This window comes from Canis aureus, chromosome 1 (genome assembly GCF_053574225.1).
Source record: "Canis aureus isolate CA01 chromosome 1, VMU_Caureus_v.1.0, whole genome shotgun sequence".
In the NCBI taxonomy this organism is placed as follows: Eukaryota; Metazoa; Chordata; class Mammalia; order Carnivora; family Canidae; genus Canis; species Canis aureus.
Genome location: NC_135611.1, coordinates 72,531,550 through 72,551,982, shown reverse-complemented (window position 1 = coordinate 72,551,982; position 20,433 = coordinate 72,531,550). Strand labels below are relative to the sequence as shown.

Genomic DNA, 20,433 nt, shown 5'->3' with positions numbered 1-20,433 from the left:
AGCTCAGTTTTAAATGCCAAGTTTGAGATGCCAACTGGACATCTAGGTGAAGTTTGAATATTTTAATTAGGAAATTTTAAAAAGGTTTGAGTGGAGAGACAGACTTGAGAGTTATCAACTTATTGGTGGTAGTCCCACAAGAGTAGACAAAGTCAGCACACTGGGAAAATATCCACGAAGGAGGCAAACTTGTGGCCTACAGATATGTTTTGTTTGGTGCAAAATAAAAGTTTAATAAAGTTCAAATTAGTGACCATTATTTAAAATTTAAGAAATTTTATGTATCCGTATATTGATATATCTTTTAAAATGAGAGGATCTGATATCACCAAGGCAGCACTCTTGGTTGGAAAGAACCATCTAGAGCTGAGTAGGGACCATCAACTCCAGTTCTCCATAGTATCTGATCATGAACTTCACTCCTTTGTGTTCGCTGCCTGCATGCTGTAGGCTTTTGGGTTTCTAGCTGGATGTAGCATATGAAGATCAAGGGGGAAAGAGGTAAGGAAAGGGAAAAGAAGAGGAACTCTTGGATAGAAATTGGGAGGAAATGGTCAAAGAAGTAAGAAAGGAAGCAAGAGGGCTTGGTAACAAAGAAGCAAAGGGGGATCCCTGAGTGGCTCAGCGGTTTGGCGTCTGCCTTTGGCCCAGGGAGCGATCCTGGAGTCCCGGGATGAGTCCCACGTCGGGCTCCCGGCATGGAGCCTGCTTCTCCCTCATCCTGTGTCTCTGCCTCTCTCTCTCTCTCTCTCTCTCTCTCTCTGTCTATCATAAATAAATAAGTAAATAAATAAATCTTGAAAACAAAGAAGCAAAGGAATCAGGGTTGAAAGAAGGAGAAGCAAATCTGGCAAAGCATTAGAAATTGTTTCATCGGGAATCCCTGGGTGGCTCAGCGGTTTGGCGCCTGCCTTTGGCCCGGGACCCAATCATGGGGTCCCGGGATCGAGTCCTGCGTTGGCTCCCGGCATGGAGCCTGCTTCTCCCTCCTCCTGTGTCTCTGCCTCTCTCTCTCTATGTCTATCATAAGTAAATAAATAAATAAATAAATAAATAAATAAATAAATAAATAAATAAATAAATAAATCTTTAAAAAAAAAAGGAATTGTTTCATCTGTATTATCTGGCTTTTTGCTGAGGCCCAAAATTTAGGAGTAATTTTTGAGACTTCTCTTTTCCTTTATCACCTTATGTAATCCATCTCCAAGTCTGTCAACTCTAGCTCCAAATTATTCCTTAAATTTGCTCATTTCTATAATTTCTTTTTTTTTTTTTTTTTTGTTTTTTAGATTCTATTTATTCATGAGAGACACACAGAGAGAGGTGGAAACATAGGAAAAGGGAGAAACAGGCTCCCCTCAAGGAGCCTGATGTCGGACTTGATCCTAGGACACTGGGATGACAACCTGAGCTAAAGGCAGACACTCAACCACTGAACCACCCAGGTGCCTCCTTCTCCATCATTACACCATCAGTGCAAAAGCAACTCTCTGCATTCTTTCCTGCTTCCCAATTCTTTCCTGTTCATTGTACACACAGCATCTAGGGTGGTTTTATAAAACCGGATCCTGTCACTTGCATGTCTAAAACTCTTCACTGGCTACCCTGTGTTCAAACAAAACCCATGCCATTGATGATGACCCAGAAAGGCTCTACAAGGTCAGGACTCCACCTGCCTTGCTGATCTCATTTTCTGCTCTTTCCCCAGCCTCCTTTCTTTTATCAGGGACACCACATTTTATCCCTTCCCCACAGCTTTTGAACATATCCATCCTTCTCTTGGTTGTTCTTCCTCCAGATCTTGACAGAGCTGACTTCTCAGTTCAACAGGCCTCTTCATAGTTACTTCCTTAACATCTCAAACTAATGGGGCGCCCTCCTTCCTTTAGTTTCTGAGCAACGTTTTTCCTTCCATACACTTCTGATCTTTACCAATGCGTATAGATTTGTTGAGTTATTCAATGTTTACTTTCTGAACTAGCTAGTAATCTCCAGAGGATTACTGTTTTGTTCACTGCTGTACCCCCTAGATTCTCTTAACACTGCTTGTCAGGCACATAATGGGACTTTAATGAATTGTGGTGCGATGAATATGTACACTACAGTCATAGATCAGGGACAGCGTAAAATAAGGGATAAAAAGTGCATTGTTGTAACTCACTTTTTTCCTCAAGTGCCTATAAGAGTTTGCAGTTAGAATTAACCGGGTAGGGATCCCTGGGTGGTGCAGTGGTTTAGTGCCTGCCTTCGGCCCAGGGCGCGATCCTGGAGACCCAGGATCGAATCCCACATCGGGCTCCCGGTGCATGGAGCCTGCTTCTCCCTCTGCCTATGTCTCTGCCTCTCTCTCTCTCTCTGTGTGACTATCATAAATAAATAAAAATTAAAAAAAATCTTAAAAAAAAAAAAAAAAAAGAATTAACCGGGTAAGAGGGTAAAGCCCACATCCCTGAAGCCCAGCTGTCCCTACAAGCCCTCGCTCGCCCGTCGCAGCTCCGCGCTTGCGCAGGCCCCGCCCCCACACCGCGACCCCGCCCCGCTCTGCCGGAGGGGGCGGGCCGGATCGCCTGCAGCTGGGGCGCGCTTGGATGACGTCACGAGGCGCGGCCGGGTAGCCCGTGGTAACCCAAAGTCTGCGGAAGTGGAGACTCGTGGGCAGGCGGCTAAGACAGGTAACCTGTGCGCTCCCTGGTGGGTCCGTGCCTCCCTCGTCTCCCGCGCCGCGATGGCCAGCTGGAGTCCGTTTGAAGGCGACGGGGAACCCTCCTCAACCCTCATCTTCCGTCGGTGGGGTCCCCATTCCCTGTCAGTCCTCCCAGACTCCTGAGGCTGAACCTGTCCTGGGGACTCGGGCTGAGCGGCCACTTCTCTCCGCCTCGCTCTCGGGGTGCCGTCGGGCGCTGCCTTCCCCCTCCCCGTGTCACAGACCATTCTAAAGCCTGCATTCGCCTCCTTCTTGCTCTCTTGTCTCCAGGCCCACTGCGCCCGCCCCTCTCCGCTCCTAGCCCCACAAGACGGGTCTCCAGTCCTGTTTAAGGAGATAGAGTTTGTGATTCTCTTAATTTCCACTTGCAGTGAAACCCGTCTTCTCCCCCCCTCCCCCTTCCCACTGCCCACCCTTAGGATCCTTACTGAAAGCACCAGAACTTTGAGTTTTGGGGTCCCTCAAGAGCATTCGCTCTGGTAGTCAGAGTTTTGCTCCTTAACGCATATATTTGTTGAGTAAGGAAGTGGTTTAGTAATGTGAAAATCTATTGTGATAATAAATGATCCACATGGGATCCAATCAGCTGTTTAGATGGATGGGAACTCTTACAGCATTTCATTAAAATGTTCCTTGTTCCTGGCTCTCTTTTTGGTTTTCAAGCAGTGGTAACAAATACCTTTACAAAGTTAGACGTCGAAATAAATAAGCAACAGAACTCCAATAGGAATGTTTAGACAGCAAAAAATAATAAAAATTCAACTTGTTGATAGAGAATATGGGTTCTTACAAAACCAACAAAGATATGAACTCTTTGATCTGTTGATGGTTTGGTTTTGTATTTCTTTGTACTTTATGTTCCATTTTTGAATACAGCATATCTTCATGTAATTTTGAGAAGCCTGACAATGACTTGCTTATTGGTAACATTAGATTCTTCTAATATAGGGGGACAAAGTAGAATAAGATTAGGGAATACTAATCACTCATTGTTAGCCAGCTTTATCTCAGGGACCGTGTTCGACATTTTGCATGTGCTTGCTTGCTTTCTTTCTTTTTTCTTTTCTTTTCTTTTCTTTTCTTTTCTTTTCTTTTCTTTTCTTCTTCTTCTTTTTTTTTTTTTTGCATGTGCTTTCTTCTTAGCTTACACAACAACCTTGTGAGTTTGGAAATATTGTCCTCAATTTACAGAGGAGGAAACTGAGGCTTAGGTATGTGAAGTTAACTTGCCAAAAACTCATAGTAACTAAGTGGTGGAGCCAGGCTTTAAGTTCAGGTCTGTGGATGACTTCAAAACCTATGCCTTTTTGTTCTTTCTTTCTTTTTTTATAACTCTACTATAAATGATCAAGTTCTAGGCTTTTCACAATAGTAACACATAATTCTATGAGTTTATTCAGTCATCAATCTAAATGACTTGACACTTTGTAATATCTTTATTTTATATTATTATTTTTAAAAGATTTTATTTATTTATTCATGAGAGACACAGAGAGAGAGAGAGAGGCAGAGACACAGGCAGAGGGAGAAGCAGGCTCCATGCAGGGAGCCCAACGTGGGACTTGATCCTGGGTCTCCAGGATCATGCCCTGGGCTGAAGGCACTGCCAAACCGCTAAGCCACTGGGGCTCCCCTGTAATATCTTTAGTATTAAGTTCTTACATAGCTGGGATTAAAATACCTAGAAAGCTTAATTTATGATCCTCCTACACACACACACACACACACACACACACACACACACACACACCATCCTTATCTTTAAGAATGAAATAAGAGACCAGCAAGATTGCTCAGTACAACCCTTTTAAGACCCCTCAGGGAATGTGTAATTCTGGATTGTTGAAAGTTTTATCCCTTTTGACATGAAACTCATATTGACTGTTTTGGATAGAAAAATTTTAAGTGCCCTAAGCAATTCCTTGCCTTCTTAAATACTAAGTATTTTAACCGTTTCTTATGAGTCGAAGCAGTCCTTTTTAATATCCCTTACTGCCCTGTGTTGTGATAGAGCGATTTCCTCAGAGCTTTTATTATATTTGACCACCCAAACTGGTTTGCTTTTTGAGTTTGCCTGTGCTTTTATATGTTCCATTGCTCAGTGTTATCACCAAAAGATAGTAAACCAGAGTGATTAAAAGCAGGTATTGGGGAACCACATTTCCATTATTCAGGTCCTAGCTCTACCACTTACTAGCAACTCATTGAGCTCAAACAAGGTAGTTGACCCCTCTACTACTTCATTTGTAAAATGTAAATAATAAGAATACTTTTCTCAGAAGATTGTTGTGAGGATAAAGTGGGTTAGTGTCTGTAAAGAGCTTAGAACAAATCAGACATATTGGAAGAGCCTTACAAGTGTTTGCTAATATTGTTAGTCTGGTTTTGGCCTTATGTATCATTCGTTGAATGATATTTGACAGATGGTATTTATGAGTTTACTGGAGAATTAAATTATCCTACCTAGAGTGCTTTAACCTTAGCCATTCTGGGAAAATGCTAATTTATTAAATTTACTTTTGTTGTGTCTTTGAAATGCAATATGCCTTTTGGTTGTGTTTGGAGTGGAGACTTCAAATATTTCATGTTAGGATTGTATCAAAATAATAGACTTTTAATTTCTGTTTTGAATTGGGGATATTTCAGTGGTTTAAATTATTGTTCACCAATATATGGGAACCCCCTCTACATTTGAATTGAACACCAGTTGATTTACATATCCATTTATGGTGCCCTGCACAGGTATTCTGTTGCACTCATGTTATGATTCCATGTAGATAAATTCCTCCTTATAAAACTACCATTATGCACTGGCCACATAGAAAGGTATTTCCTCAGTGTAATCTTCTTTTTTTTCCTCTTCAACGTGCTAAAAAAAAAGGTGACTATCAGCAAAATGAAATAATGTTCCTTATTGAATTTGTGAAGTATGTACTCATCTCCAAGCATATGTTTTAAACCGAGTCCAACTAAGAGTTGATATTGACTGCTTTGGTGTCCATAGTCAGGAACTTGAAAATGAGTGATCTATTTTTAAAAATTTTAGTACCATTGAGACCGATGTTCATGTTGAAAATTCCTGTTGAGGGGATCCCTGGGTGGCTCAGCGGTTTGGCGCCTGCCTTCGGCCCAGGGTGTAATCCTGGGGTCCCGGGATCAAGTCCCACATCAGGCTTCCTGAATGGAGCTTGCTTCTCCTCTGTGTCTCTGCCTCTCTCTCTCTCTGTGTCTTTCATGAATAAATAAATAAAATTAAAAAAAAATTCCTGTTGAAAATATAGGTTGTATTTTTAAAAGATACTTTTTGATTGTGGTAAAATATTCATAATATAAAATTTACTATTTTAACCATTTTTAAGCATATGATTGATTGCATTAGCACATTTCCAGTATTGGTTTAATTATCACCGTTATTCATTTCCAGAATTTTTTAATCATTCCAAACAGAAACTCTGCACCCATTAAAAAGTAATTCCCCAGCATGCCTGGATGGGTTAGTTGGTTAAGCATCTGCCTTCTGCTCAGGCCGTGATTCCACATTGGGCTCTCTGCTCACCATGGAGTCTGCTTCTCCCTCTTTCCTGCCGCTGCTCTCTCTCTCTCTAATAAATAAATAAAATCTTTTTTTTTTTTTTTTTTTTTTTTAAAGAGGATGAGATGGACCTTCTTTAAAAAAAAGTAATTCCTCTCCTCCCCCACCCCAACTCCTGGTAACTTCTGTTATACTTTACTTCTGTTTCTCTGAATTTGCCTATTCTAGATGGAATCGTGCACTATCCTTTTGAATCTGATTTAATTCACTTAGCATGTTTTCAGGGTTCATCCTTGTTGTGGGAGAGTTCATCCGTGTAATAGCATCAGAATTTCATCCCTTTTTATGGCTGAATAATATTCCATTGTATGTATATAGCATTGCTATACTTTTGATGCATTTTGATTTATGCTTCTATATACTCATCTCATATGGTATGAGCTTGGTGATTTGATGTGTGAACTAGAGGATAAGGATGGAAAATAATGTTATTTAACAGTGAACAAATACCTGGTAACAGTGCTAAACTGGAGCTTGAGCCTGCATTGCAGTGTAATTGTTCTTCTTAGCTAATATTTAGTCTCAATGTAGTAAGGTAAATAATAATTAGGATAACGTTACCTAGTACTTCTATAGTGTTTACAGTATGCCAGGCATTATTCCAAGCACTTTACCTGTGAAATAGGTACTATCACTGTACTCTTTTACAGATGAAGAAATTAGGTACAGAGGACTTAAGTTAAAGTATTAAAATTGCATGACTGGTAGGTGGTGAAATTGGAATTTGAACCCAGGCTGGGTGGCTCCAGAGTCTATTTTTTTTTTTTGTGTTGACACTTGGCTTCGTATCAATTTTGCAATGTAAATTGTTTTGCCTGCTACATTCTTCCTCTACCCTCTCTTTTTATACCATTTTTAAAATAGAACATTACTTCCGAGCTTAGTAGGCAGTGGAAGAGCATCTTGAACCCAAATTGTCAAAAGGGTGACAGGTGCTTCTCATTTGGTTGGAGTGATAGCATTTGAATGGCATTCAAACTGCATTTTCAGGGATCCCTGGGTGGCGCAGCGGTTTGGCGCCTGCCTTTGGCCCAGGGCGCGATCCTGGAGACCCGGGATCGAATCCCACATCGGGCTCCCGGTGCATGGAGCCTGCTTCTCCCTCTGCCTGTCTCTGCGCCTCTCTCTCTCTGTCTGTGACTATCATAAATAAATAAAATTTAAAAAAACAAACAAACTGCATTTTCACAGCTTAGTTCATATTGTCTTTTTCTGAGAGCCTGTCTGTGAAAAGCAGATCCTGAAACGTTTTAAGATCTCATATTGCATGTATATCGTGTTGGTGTTTGATTTTAGATATTGCACAATTCCCACACTGTTTTTCTGTCGGTAAAAATGAGCTTTTTGTTTATAATGTTGTTACTGTCAGAATGGTTTATGGCACATTCATTTTGCTGCTCATTACTCTGTATTGCTTGATTCCTGAAGAAATTATCTTGAGATAGCATTTTTAGATACATAATCAATTTCACTATAATTTTTTCTTGGCTTTTTTTCTTTGCTCACATTTTATTTCTTTGACACTTGCAATTGAAGGTTTAGTTTTTGAAACTGGTGGAGATTGGGATATGCTTGATAGATTTTGGCAGGAAAGGAGAGATATCTCAGCCTATTTCTTTTTCACTGATCATATTTTCTGTGCGTAACAAGTATGGTGTATATTTGGAGGTGTGAACTGTCTGAGTAATGTCTAGTAGAAATTGAACTATAGAATGAATGTTAAGGGTACAAAGGGCCCTTAGGTATTTTTCTTATACTCTTCACTCAGCAGTCAGGAATCTGACACCTGTATTGATTAAATGGTTTCCACATTCGAACAATCCATTTTTAAAAAAGATCCAATGTTCTATGTTCTTTTGAATCATATCTCATTGTGTTTGTATAGCATCTTTACTTGTAAGAGGAGACTCTCATTTTTTATTCATAGGTAATTATTCTTATAATAATATGTTCTAGGTGAGAGACAATGCCCTGGATTAGATAGGTTGCTGAGAGAATGAACTGATATGATGGATCCAAGAGATGCTTAGGTTAAATCAGTAGGATTTTGCAATTGTTTATGTGTGGATGAGAGTAAGAAATCTAGGGTATTTGGGTAACTGAGTGGATGGTGATGTCATTCACTAGGAAAACTTAGAAGAGGTTGGGACTGGGCATATGGGTTCAAAGTGAGTAGAGCATGGATTGCATAGACATATAAGAATAATTGAAGCTAGAACTGGAGGATGCACCGTCTAGGAAAGGGGAGAAGGAAGCACCAACTTGGTAGGAAGAGATAGAATAGAGTAGTATCCAAATACCAAAAGAAGATAGAAGTTTAAGGAGGGTATGGTCATGTGTGTTAATGGTCCAAAATTCAGAACTGGAAGAACCTCCTGAAGTTGATATATATAGGGAGTCATTTGCCTCCACTGTGGAGTGTTAGTGGCATGGGAGGGGTGTACGCAGTGGACTGGAAGGGAGATGGTGGGATGGGGTTAGGGAGTAAAGACAGTTCTTTTAAGGAATTTGGCTGTGCAGGGGAGAGAGAAGAGTTGGAGAAAGATGTTGGAAATAGGGAAGGGTTTTTGTTCATTCGTGTTTTTTCCCCTAAGAAGAGATTGGAACAATCACTTATTGCTGAGGTGAAAAGGGCTGAGAAAGAGGAAGAAGTTGAGGGAAGGCATTTAGGGCATGGATGATTGATGAAGCAGGGTCCCAAGGGTCAGTGAGAGACAATAGCCAGAGCACAGGGAGTGCTGGGACAGGAAGGGCACTTATTCACCTTCCTGGGAGGGATGGCTTGGGGAAAGGTGGGGATAGATAAGAATACATTTATAGTATGGGGAAGGGATATGTGGAAGTTCTTGTCTGATGGCAGCAAAATTTCTTAAGGGAAGCAGGTAAATTTGCTGATACTGAGTGCTGATTTGGTGAGGTAAAGATTGAGGGGAGAGGTAGAAGCTTAGAATAGTCATGAAGGGGAAGAAGAGGAGTTGTGAGGGGACAACTAGAGAGAGACATGAAAGGTTGCCAGCCTGGTAATGCTGGCGGGGCGGGGGGGGGGGCGGTTTGCCTATTGAGGTTGGAATCTGTGAATATGTAGTGTCTGCCTTTTGCTTGGTCATGTGATATTTATTTAATAATTTATTTTTTTAGGGGATCCCTGGGTGGCTCAGCGGTTTGGCGCCTGCCTTTGGCCCAGGGCGCTATCCTGGAGTCCCGGGATGAGTCTCACGTCGGGCTCCCGGCATGGAGCCTGCTTCTCCTTCCTCCTGTGTCTCTGCCTCTCTCTCTCTCTCTGTCTATCATGAATAAATAAATAAATAAATCTTTAAAAAAATTTTTAAAAAATTGGGATCCCTGGGTGGCGCAGCGGTTTGGCGCCTGCCTTTGGCCCAGGGCGCGATCCTGGAGATCCGGGATCGAATCCCACGTCAGGCTCCCGGTGCATGGAGCCTGCTTCTCCCTCTGCCTGTGTCTCTGCCTCTCTCTCTCTCACTGTGTGCCTATCATGAATAAATAAAAAATTTAAAAAAAAAAAATTTTTTTTAAAATATTTTTTTAGCTTTGGTTAAGTTCAGTACACTGAATTTAGAAGTAGAAAACTTGGGTGATTCAATTGGTTGAAAGTTAGGTTTTATAGAACTGGTATCAGAAGGATGAAAGAGCAGGGGAAAAATGGTTAAATGTTCTAAGAGTGATTGAAGAAATGAATTACTTTATCCAAAGAAGGCCACAGACCAGTGATTGAAGAAATGAATTACGTTATCCAAAGAAGGCCACAGACCAGTGATTGAAGAAATGAATTACGTTATCCAAAGAAGACCACAGACCAGTGATTCCCAACTTAAGAAACATTTATAATTCTCCCTCATAGGGGCTGTCCTGTGTGCATGTACGGTGTTTAGCATCCTTGGCCCCTACCTACTAGATGCTGGTAGCTGATCCCTCCAGTTGTGACAATTAAAAATGTCTCCAGACATTGCCAGATGTCCTCTATGAGGCAAAATCATCCCCCAACTGGAACCTCTGCCTGAGAGCCAGAGGGAGCAGACCCATTGAAGATAATGGAAGAGTCGAGGACCTGGAGTTTCAATGTAGTAAGAGTTGGTGAGTAAGCAAGAGAAAGAGTAGGAAGAACGGGAGGGCACACTGTGATGTTAGATTATGGAAATGAAGTATTTCAGTGATGAAGCTGTTCCAAGTAATGAAAATGTTAAGAATGGACCATTGGTTTGCTGAGTGGAGTGAAGGCAAAGGTTGTTGGCACTGAGTAGGTGATTTTGGGTGAGGGAAAATAGCCTGGAGCAGACTGGGAAAGCAGCCGAGGAACAGCCTGAGTTTCTGAAATGAGAACAGAACTGGACTTTCTGGGTATTTGTTTCCTTACTCTATCCATTAAGTGTTTCTCAGCTCTTTTTCTGACATTATCAATTCCCTGACTTTGTACCTTCCTCCAGTAGTGTTTTAAAGTTATGGAATCTATCCAGCTTGGTTTTTGTAATATTTTTTAAGTGAGTTCTTTTTTTGTTTCTTTTTCTATATTTTCTTTATATGATTTTGAGATCCTTTACCTCTAAATATATTACTTTTCAAAAGGCCCTGGTTCTGTGCTGTGTGACCTAATTTGATGGTATTTCTTTTGCATTTGGGCATCTCATGAAGTCTGCTCTCTTTGGCAGAAGTGTCAACATATCCTTAAATCTTAAAACCTTAGATATGTTCTTTCCGTTGCCTTCCCCTGCCCCCATTGTCTTCTCTTTTGCTCCTTATTGTTTTTTATTTATTTATTTTAAATATTTTATTTATTTATTCATGAGAGACAGAGAGAAAGAGAGGCAGAGACACAGGCAGAAGGAGAAGCAGGCTCCATGCAGGGAGCCTGATGTGGGACTTGGTTCCGGGACTCCAGGATCACGCCCTGGGCCAAAGGCAGGCGCTAAACTGCTGAGCCACCCAGGGATCTCCATTGTTTAATATTTATTTTTAAACTGTAGTTTATATGTATGTACAGTGTTGATTGAGAAGTAATTACAGTGGATTCGGTAAGCCAGACCATAAACTACTTGTAGAATATGGAATATGCCTTTAAATGCTTTTTCCGGGATGCCTGGGTGGCTCAATGATTGAGCGTCTGCCTTCGGCCCAGGGTGTGATCCTGGAGTACCAGGATCGAGTCCCACATCGGGCTCCCTGCATGGAGCCTGCTTCTCCCTCTGCCTGTGTCTCTGCCTCTCTCTACGTGTCTCTCATAAAAAAATAAAATCTTTAAAAAAAAATGCTTTTTCCTATATTTAATAAGTCCATACTTCAGTGGAACTTTTTTTTTTTTTACTTTATTTAATGAGTTTAACTTGCATTATTCATCAAGAAAGAGTGGGCACTAACTCCCACCTCTTTTCACAAGGCATTGAAAAATATCTTATCTATAGATATAAGTTGATGTAGATTTTGTTATATCACAAGTGTCGTCATTGCAAAGTAGGAAGTAAGTAGGTGGCATCAGAAGCTTGGCATTTTTACTTGATTCTTATATGAATTATTTTTTGTGGATACCAATCTATTTGATCAATGTGTTATACTATATTTGATATAGAATAATAAGTAGCTCTATCAAGGAATATCTTATGATGGCTAAATCCCCTAACAGTGATTAACAGGGGTATTTTATGACCTTATTTCCATACTTAAATATGAGGATTTCCAAGAAAAAGATTAATCCATTTCCTCATTAAAAAATGGTAACCAACTTTTCATACAGATTTGATTTTTTTGGCGTGTGGAGCACCTCAAAAGAGAAATGAGTTGTTCTCTCCAAACTGCAAAGATGGACATTCATCCTAAATAGAAAAGCATGCCACATAGAAGTTGCCCTTTAAGAAGCAGCAGCATTACATTCTGTCCATTGCTCTCTAGTGGCAGATGACACTAAACAATGTGCTCAGTCTGTAACCACACTGAGCACTTGGACAGACAGAAGATTCTTCAGGGGAGCACATGTGTGCCCAAGGACTTTGACTATTGTTCATAACCAACATTTTGATTCTGAACATCGCTTTAAAAACATTTCTAATAAAGAGAGTACTTTAGGTTCTGGAAATACCATGGTTATAGTGTATGTTGTGTTTAGTCATTTTCTTACAATGATTTAAGAAAGTAATATTTTTCACACTCCCGGGTAAATTGTTAATGGTATGCAATATTTGCAACATTTAATCAGTTTATGGCTAACACTTTTTTTTTTGGTGCAAAAAGGTGGTTTTATTATTTTTTTTAAATTTATTTTTATTGGTGTTCAATTTACCAACATACAGAATAACCCCCAGTGCCCGTCACCCATTCACTCCCACCCCCCGCCCTCCTCCCCTTCTACCACCCCTAGTTCGTTTCCCAGAGTTAGGAGTCTTTATGTTCTGTCTCCCTTTCTGATATTTCCCACACATTTCTTCTCCCTTCCCTTATATTCCCTTTCACTATTATTTATATTCCCCAGATGAATGAGAACATATAATGTTTGTCCTTCTCCGATTGACTTACTTCACTCAGCATAATACCCTCCAGTTCCATCCACGTTGAAGCAAATGGTGGGTATTTGTCATTTCTAATGGCTGAGGAATATTCCATTGTATACATAAATCACATCTTCTTTATCCACTCATTTTTCGATGGACACCGAGGCTCGTTCCACAGTTTGGCTATTGTGGCCATTGCTGCTAGAAACATCGGGGTGCAGGTGTCCCGGCGTTTCATTGCATCTGTATCTTTGGGGTAAATCCCCAACAGTGCAATTGCTGGGTCGTAGGGCAGGTCTATTTTTAACTCTTTGAGGAACCTCCACACAGTTTTCCAGAGTGGCTGCACCAGTTCACATTCCCACCAACAGTGTAAGAGGGTTCCCTTTTCTCCACATCCTCTTCAACATTTGTGGTTTCCTGCCTTGTTAATTTTCTCCATTCTCACTGGTGTGAGGTGGTATCTCATTGTGGTTTTGATTTGTATTTCCCTGATGGCAAGTGATGCGGAACATTTTCTCATATGCGTGTTGGCCATGTCAATGTCTTCCTCTGTGAGATTTCTGTTCATGTCTTTTGCCCATTTCATGATTGGATTGTTTGTTTCTTTGGTGTTGAGTTTAAGAAGTTCTTTATAGATCTTGGAAACTAGTCCTTTATCTGATACGTCATTTGCAAATATCTTCTCCCATTCTGTAGGTTGTGTTTGAGTTTTGCTGACTGTATCCTTTGCTGTGCAAAAGCTTCTTATCTTGATGAAGTACCAATAGTTCATTTTTGCTTTTGTTTCTTTTGCCTTCGTGGATGTATCTTGCAAGAAGTTACTGTGGCCGAGTTCAAAAAGGGTGTTGCCTGTGTTCTCCTCTAGGATTTTGATGGAATCTTGTCTCACATTTAGATCTTTCATCCATTTTGAGTTTATCTTTGTGTCTGGTGCAAGAGAGTGGTCTAGTTTCATTCTTCTGCACGTGGCTGTCCAATTTTCCCAGCACCATTTATTGAAGAGACTGTCTTTCTTCCAGTGGATAGTCTTTCCTCCTTTATCGAATATTAGTTGACCATAAAGTTGAGGATCCACTTCTGTATTCTCTATTCTGTTCCATTGATCTATGTGTCTGTTTTTGTGCCAGTACCACACTGTCTTGATGACCACAGCTTTGTAGTACAACCTGAAATCTGGCATTGTGTGATGCCCCCAGGTGTGGTTTTCTTTTTTAAAATTCCCCTGGCTATTCGGGGTCTTTTCTGATTCCACACAAATCTTAAAATAATTTGTTCTAACTCTCTGTTCTAAAGTCCATGGTATTTTGATAGGGATTGCATGAAACGTGTAAATTGCCCTGGGTAACATTGACATTTTCACAATATTAATTCTGCCAATCCATGAGCATGGGATATTTTTCCATCTCTTTGTGTCTTCCTCAATTTCTTTCAGAAGTGTTCTATAGTTTTTAGGGTAGAGATCCTTTACCTCTTTGGTTAGGTTTATTCCTAGGTATCTTATGCTTATGGGTGCACTTGTAAATGGGATTGACTCCTTAATTTCTCTTTCTTCAGTCTCATTGTTAGTGTATAGAAATGCCACTGACTTCTGGGCATTGATTTTGTATCCTGCCACACTGCCCAATTGCTGTATGAGTTCTGGCAATCTTGGGGTGGAGTCTTTTGGGTTTTCTATGTAGAGTATCATGTCATCAGCAAAGAGGGAGAGTTTGACTTCCTCTTTACCAATTTGAATGCCTTTAATGTCTTTTTGTTGTCTGATTGCTAAGGCTAGGACTTCTAGTACTATGTTGAATAGCAGTGGTGAGAGTGGACATCCCTGTCTTGTTCCTGATCTTAGGGGAAAGGCTCCCAGTGCTTCCCCATTGAGAATGATATTTGCTGTGGGTTTTTCGTAGATTGCTTTTAAGATGTTGAGGAATGTTCCCTCTATCCCTACACTCTGAAGAGTTTTGATCAGGAATGGATGCTGTATTTTGTCAAATGCTTTCTCTGCATCTAATGAGAGGATCGTATGGTTCTTGTTTTTTCTCTTGCTGATGAATCACATTGATTGTTTTAGGAGTGTTAAACCAGCCTTGTGTCCCGGGGATAAATCCTACTTGGTCATGGTGAATAATTTTCTTAATGTACTGTTGTATCCTCTTGGCTAGTATCTTGTTGAGAATTTTTGCATCCATGTTCATCAGGGATACTGGTCTATAATTCTCCTTTTTGGTGGGGTCTTTGTCTGGTTTTGGAATTAAGGTGATGCTGGCCTCATAGAATGAATTTGGAAGTACTCCATCTCTTTCTATCTTTCCAAACAGCTTTAGTAGAATAGGTATGGTTTCTTCTTTAAACGTTTGATAGAATTCCCCAGGGAAGCCATCTGGCCCTGGACTTTTGTGTCTTGGGAGGTTTTGGATGACTGCTTCAATTTCCTCCCTGGTTATTGGCCTGTTCAGGTTTTCTATTTCTTCCTGATCCAGTTTTGGTAATTTGTGGCTTTCCAGAAGTGCGTCCATTTCTTCTAGATTGCCTAATTTATTGGCGTATAGCTGTTCATAATATGTTTTTAAAATCGTTTGTATTTCCTTGGTGTTGGTAGTGATCTCTCCTTTCTCATTCATGATTTTCTTAATTTGAGTCTTCTTTCTCTTCTTTTTAATAAGGCTGGCTAGTGTTTTATCTATCTTATTAATTCTTTCAAAGAACCAACTCCTGGTTTTGTTGATCTGTTCCACAGTTCTTCTGGTCTCGATTTTGTTGAGTTCTGCTTGAATCTTTATTAACTCTCTTTTTCTGCTGGGTGTAGGATCTATTTGCTGTTTTTTCTCTAGCTCCTTTAGGTGTAAGGTTAGCTTTTGATTTGAGTTCTTTCCCGTTTTTGGATGGATGCTTGTATTGCGATGTATTTCCCCCTCAGGACTGCTTTTGCTGTATCCCAAAGATTCTGAATGGTTGTATCTTCATTCTCGTTAGTTTCCATGAATCTTTTTAATTCATCCTTAATTTCCTGGTTGACCCTTTCATCTTTTAGCAAGATGGCTCTTAACCCCCATGTGTTTGAAGTCCTTCCAAACTTCTTTTTGTGATTTAGTTCTAATTTCAAGGCATTATGGTCTGAGAATACGCAGGGGACGATCCCAATCTTTTGGTATCGGTTCAGACCTGATTTGTGACCCAGTATGTGGTCTATTCTGGAGAAAGTTCCATGTGCACTTGAGAAGAATGGGTATTCAGTTGAGTTTGGATGTAAAGTTCTGTATATATCTGTGAAATCCATCTGGTCCAGTGTATCATTTAAAGCTCTCGTTTCTTTGGAGATGTTGTGCTTAGAAGATCTATCGAGTATAGAAAGAGCTAGATTGAAGTCACCAAGTATAAGTGTATTATTATCTAAGTATATCTTAATTTTGGTTATTAATTGATTTATATATTTGGCAGCTCCCACATTCGGGGCATATATATTGAGGATTGTTAAGTCCTCTTGTTAGATAGATCCTTTAAGTATGATATAGTGTCCCTCTTCATCTCTCACTATGGTCTTTGGGCCATAAATTTTAGTTTATCTGATATAAGGATGGCTACCCCTGCTTTCTTTTGAGGACCACTCAAATGTTAAATGGTTCTCCAACCTTTTATTTTCAGGCTGTAGGTGTCCTTCTGTCTAAAATGAGTCCTTTGTAGACAGCAAATAGATGGGTCCTGCTTTTTTATCCAGTCTGACACACTGCGCCTTTTGATGGGGTCATTAAGCCCGTTCACGTTCAGAGTTACTATTGAGAGATATGAGTTTAGTGTCATCATGATATCTATTCAGTCCTTGTTTTTGTGGATTGTTCCACTGGACTTCTTCTTAAAGGGGAATTTTAAGAGTCCCCCTTAAAATTTCTTGCAGAGCTGGTTTGAGGTCACATATTCTTTCAGTTCCTGCCTGTCTTGGAAGCTCTTTATCTCTCCTTCCATTTTGAATGAGAGCCTTGCTGGATAATGTATTCTTGGTTGCATGTTCTTCTCATTTAGGACCCTGAATATATCCTGCCAGCCCTTTCTGGCCTGCCAGGTCTCTGTGGAGAGGTCTGCTGTTACCCTAATACTCCTCCACATAAAAGTCAGGGATTTCTTGTCTCTTGCTGCTTTAAGGATCTTCCCTTTATCTTTGGAATTTGCAAGCTTAACTATTAAATGTCGAGGTGTTGAACGGTTTTTATTGATTTTAGGGGGGGATCTCTCTATTTCCTGGATCTGAATGCCTGTTTCCCTTCCCAGATTAGGGAAGTTTTCAGCTAGGATTTGTTCAAATACATATTCTGGCCCCCTGTCCCTTTCGGCGCCCTCAGGAACCCCAATTAAACGTAGGTTTTTCTTCCTCAGGCTGTCGTTTATTTCCCTTAATCTGTCTTCATGGTCTTTTAATTGTTTGTCTCTTTTTTCCTCAGTTTCCCTCTTTGCCACCAACCTGTCTTCTATGTCAGTCACTCGTTCTTCCACCTCGTTAACCCTCATCGTTAGGACCTCTAGTTTGGATTGCATCTCATTCAATTGATTTTTAATTTCTGCCTGATTAGCTCTAAATTCTGCAGTCATGAAGTCTCTTGAGTCCTTTATGCTTTTTTCTAGAGCCACCAGTAGCTGTATAATAGTGCTTCTGAATTGGCTTTCTGACATTGAATTGTAATCCAGATTTTGTAACTATGTGGGAGAGAGGACTGTTTCTGATTCTTTCTTTTGAGGTGAGGTTTTCCTTCTAGTCATTTTGCTCAGTGCAGAGTGGCCAAAAACAAGTTGTATTGGGAAAATGAGAAAAAGAGAGGAGAGAAAGAAGGAAAGAAAAGAGAAAAAGAAAAAAGAAAAGAGGAAGAAAAAAAAAAAGAAAGAGAAAGAAAAAGAAAGGAAAAAAAGGGTGGGGGAAGGAAACAAATCAAAAAGCAACAACAACAACAACAACAACAAAAAAACAAACAACAACAACAACAACAACAAACCACGGGGGAGTATCTTCTGATTCTGTATACTTTAAGTCCCTTGACTTCCCCTGGAACTTGTCCGTCTAGTTGGTCTTCTGGGGGAGGGGCCTGTTGTGCTGGTTTTCAGGTGTTAGCACTTGGGGGAGCTGCTCTGCCCCCTGCCTGGTGCAGGGCTCAGTGGGGGTTGTTTACCCTGTGAGGCCCCAGGAGGAACAACCGTAGTGGCAGCGGCCAGCTCTGGAGCCCTGGATTCAGCCCCCGCAGGAACTACAGAGCTCTCGGTCTGCAGGGCCTGGAGGCTCCGGGGCGGGGCCGCTGATCTGCTCAGCTCGGGGCAGGAGCGTCCTTGCTGTCCTGTGCCCTCCCGGCCTCTGCCTATCCCGGGGGGAGGCTGGATCCTGGGCTATGTCCCAGCGCCCTGTGCTCCCGGGGCCTGTGCTGTTGGATTCGCGCTCCCGGCAGCACAGCCCCCTCCGCGGAGCCGCTGCCCAAGCCCCTCCGAGCTGCTCCGGGAGCCGTGCAGCCCTCTCCGCACGGAGCCTCTTCCTCTGCCCGAGCCCCCCTGAGCTGCTCCGGATCCCGCCGTGCGCGCTGCAGCCGTCAGGGAGCTCGGCGCACTCTCCCGGGGCGCACTCCTTTGTAACTGTCCCTGGGAGCCTGAGGGCACCCCCGCCCTCCTGGGGTCCTGCTCCAACTCCCTGCAAGCCCCTTTCCGCCCAGGAAGGTTGGTGCAGCTCCTGCTTCTCCGGGACGGGCCTCTCCTGTCCTGGGGACACTCGCCCCAGCCTTAGCCCGGCTCCTCGCGGGGCCCCTCCCCCTTGGAGGCCTTTTGTTTCTTTATTTCTTTTTCCCGTCTTCCTACCTTGATAGAAGCGCGAACTCTTCTCACTGTAGCATTCCAGCTGTTCTCTTTAAATCTCAGGCCGAATTCATAGATTTTCAGGATAATTTGAAGGTTTTCGAGGTAATTTGGTGGGGACAGGTGATTTGGACACCCTACTCTTCCACCATCTTGCTCCTCCTCCAAAAGGTCAGTTTATGGCTAACACTTTAAAAACATATTTCCCTGCTGGTGCTAGTCTCTATTGTTCTCCAGGTTTATGCTTTTTCCTTAAGTATATATCAAAGTGTCAAAGAAAGATAAATTGCTTAACCTTACTTTTAAATCTTCCTAATTAATTTTAACATGGGCCTCAATTATATATGTTCAGTTGTGTGTTCAAGTTGAAAAGGTAATGGAGATTCTGAAAAGGTAATGGAATATCTTCCAAAGATATTGATGCTGTATCAAGTGCATTTTCTTATTTTGCTCTCACATACTTTTCAATTTCTAGGAATTAGTTGAAATCTTTTCTTCGGGAGGCTGGCATACACGTTCAGTTCACCACTTAGAACTTGATGCTAGGAGTATATTTTAAACCTTAATGAGATGGATTTGAAAGCCATCTACAGAGAATGGTGCACCCATATGTACTGTGTAGATTCCGGACCTATCTCTTAGTGGAGAAATCTTTTATATATTTATTCCCATGGAGGACCAGAATGTAAGTAATGAGACATTGCTGATATGTCTAGGGAATCACCAAGGTGGTCTGTAGCTGTAGCTCTGTGACAGTCACCAAATAAATCACGAAATGGAGAGAGCCTGTCTTGATTTCTGGCTAAAGGAAATGTAGCTTCCTAAGACAGGAACAGAGGGACCTCTTGCCCTTCCTACAGCTTTCCTGCTGTAGGAAGTATGATTTCCTATAGAGGACAGAAAGGTCGTCCACACAGGGTAAGAAGTGGGGACTGTAGAGTCAGGCAGAGGTCAGGAATTAGGAGAGGGAGTTGCCAAGGAAGGACAAGCTTTTCACCCAAACTGCAAGTTTTGAATGATGGGGACTTCTTGAAGATTCTGAGTACAGTCCTACAAAGAAGCCAGCAGTTAGAGCATTTGCCAGATGGAGCCGCCACCTCCCCATACCCCCTCCTTTTAAAGCATCATTGAACTCCACAGTGAATCTTAAATAGTGCTGGTTGGGAGGAGAACAGAGTTAGCTAAATCAGTGCTTCTCAAAGTCTGGTTGCTAGACCAACAACTTTAGTATCACCTGGAACTTGTTAGAAATGCAAATTCTTAGAGCCCATTAGTTGATATTTAACAGGATCTTCAGGTGATTCTAAGTATATGTCGTGTTTGAAAACCACCGGCTCAGGCAATTTCAAGTGGTTGAGGGGGGTACCCAGGTGGCTCAGTGTCCGCCTTTGGCTCAGGTCTTGATCCCAGGGTCCTGGGATCGAGTGCTACATCAGCTTCCCGCAGGGAGCTTGCTTGTGTCTCTGCCTCTCTCTCTGTGACTTTCATGAATAAATAAATAAAATCTTAAAAAAAAAAAAAAAGAACCACTTTGCCTAAGTGTGGTATCAAAGTCACTGTTGAGAAAGAATGAATGAAAAGTGTATTGTGTGCTGGAACATCCTTCAATCTTTATTTAGGGATGACATTGTTTTTACACAGTATGCTGTGTTTCAAGTTGAAGGGCAGAAGAGATACTGATATCTACACTATAGATGTAACAGGTAACTTTGTGCTTATTGGTGGAGAATACTCCCTGTTCATGGCTGCAGTTCACACTGGAATCTAAATTCTGCTGAACCGTAATAGAAGACAACTTTTCACTTTGCCTCCTTTTTCATTTTATTTTA

The 20,433-nt window shown here is 41.4% G+C and overlaps 1 protein-coding gene across 47 annotated transcripts in view; it reads left to right on the top strand.

Annotated features, from left to right (window-relative positions):
• Positions 1 to 2,581: 2,581 nt before the first annotated feature.
• AOPEP (aminopeptidase O (putative)) overlaps positions 2,582 to 20,433 on the top strand; it is a 333,384-nt gene continuing 315,532 nt past the window's right edge. For all 47 annotated transcript variants that reach the window (XR_013383609.1, XR_013383592.1, XR_013383612.1 and 44 more), the window contains exon 1: positions 2,582 to 2,672. The gene's annotated coding sequence lies outside the window, so the exon portion shown is untranslated. The remainder of the gene's footprint in view (positions 2,673 to 20,433) is intronic.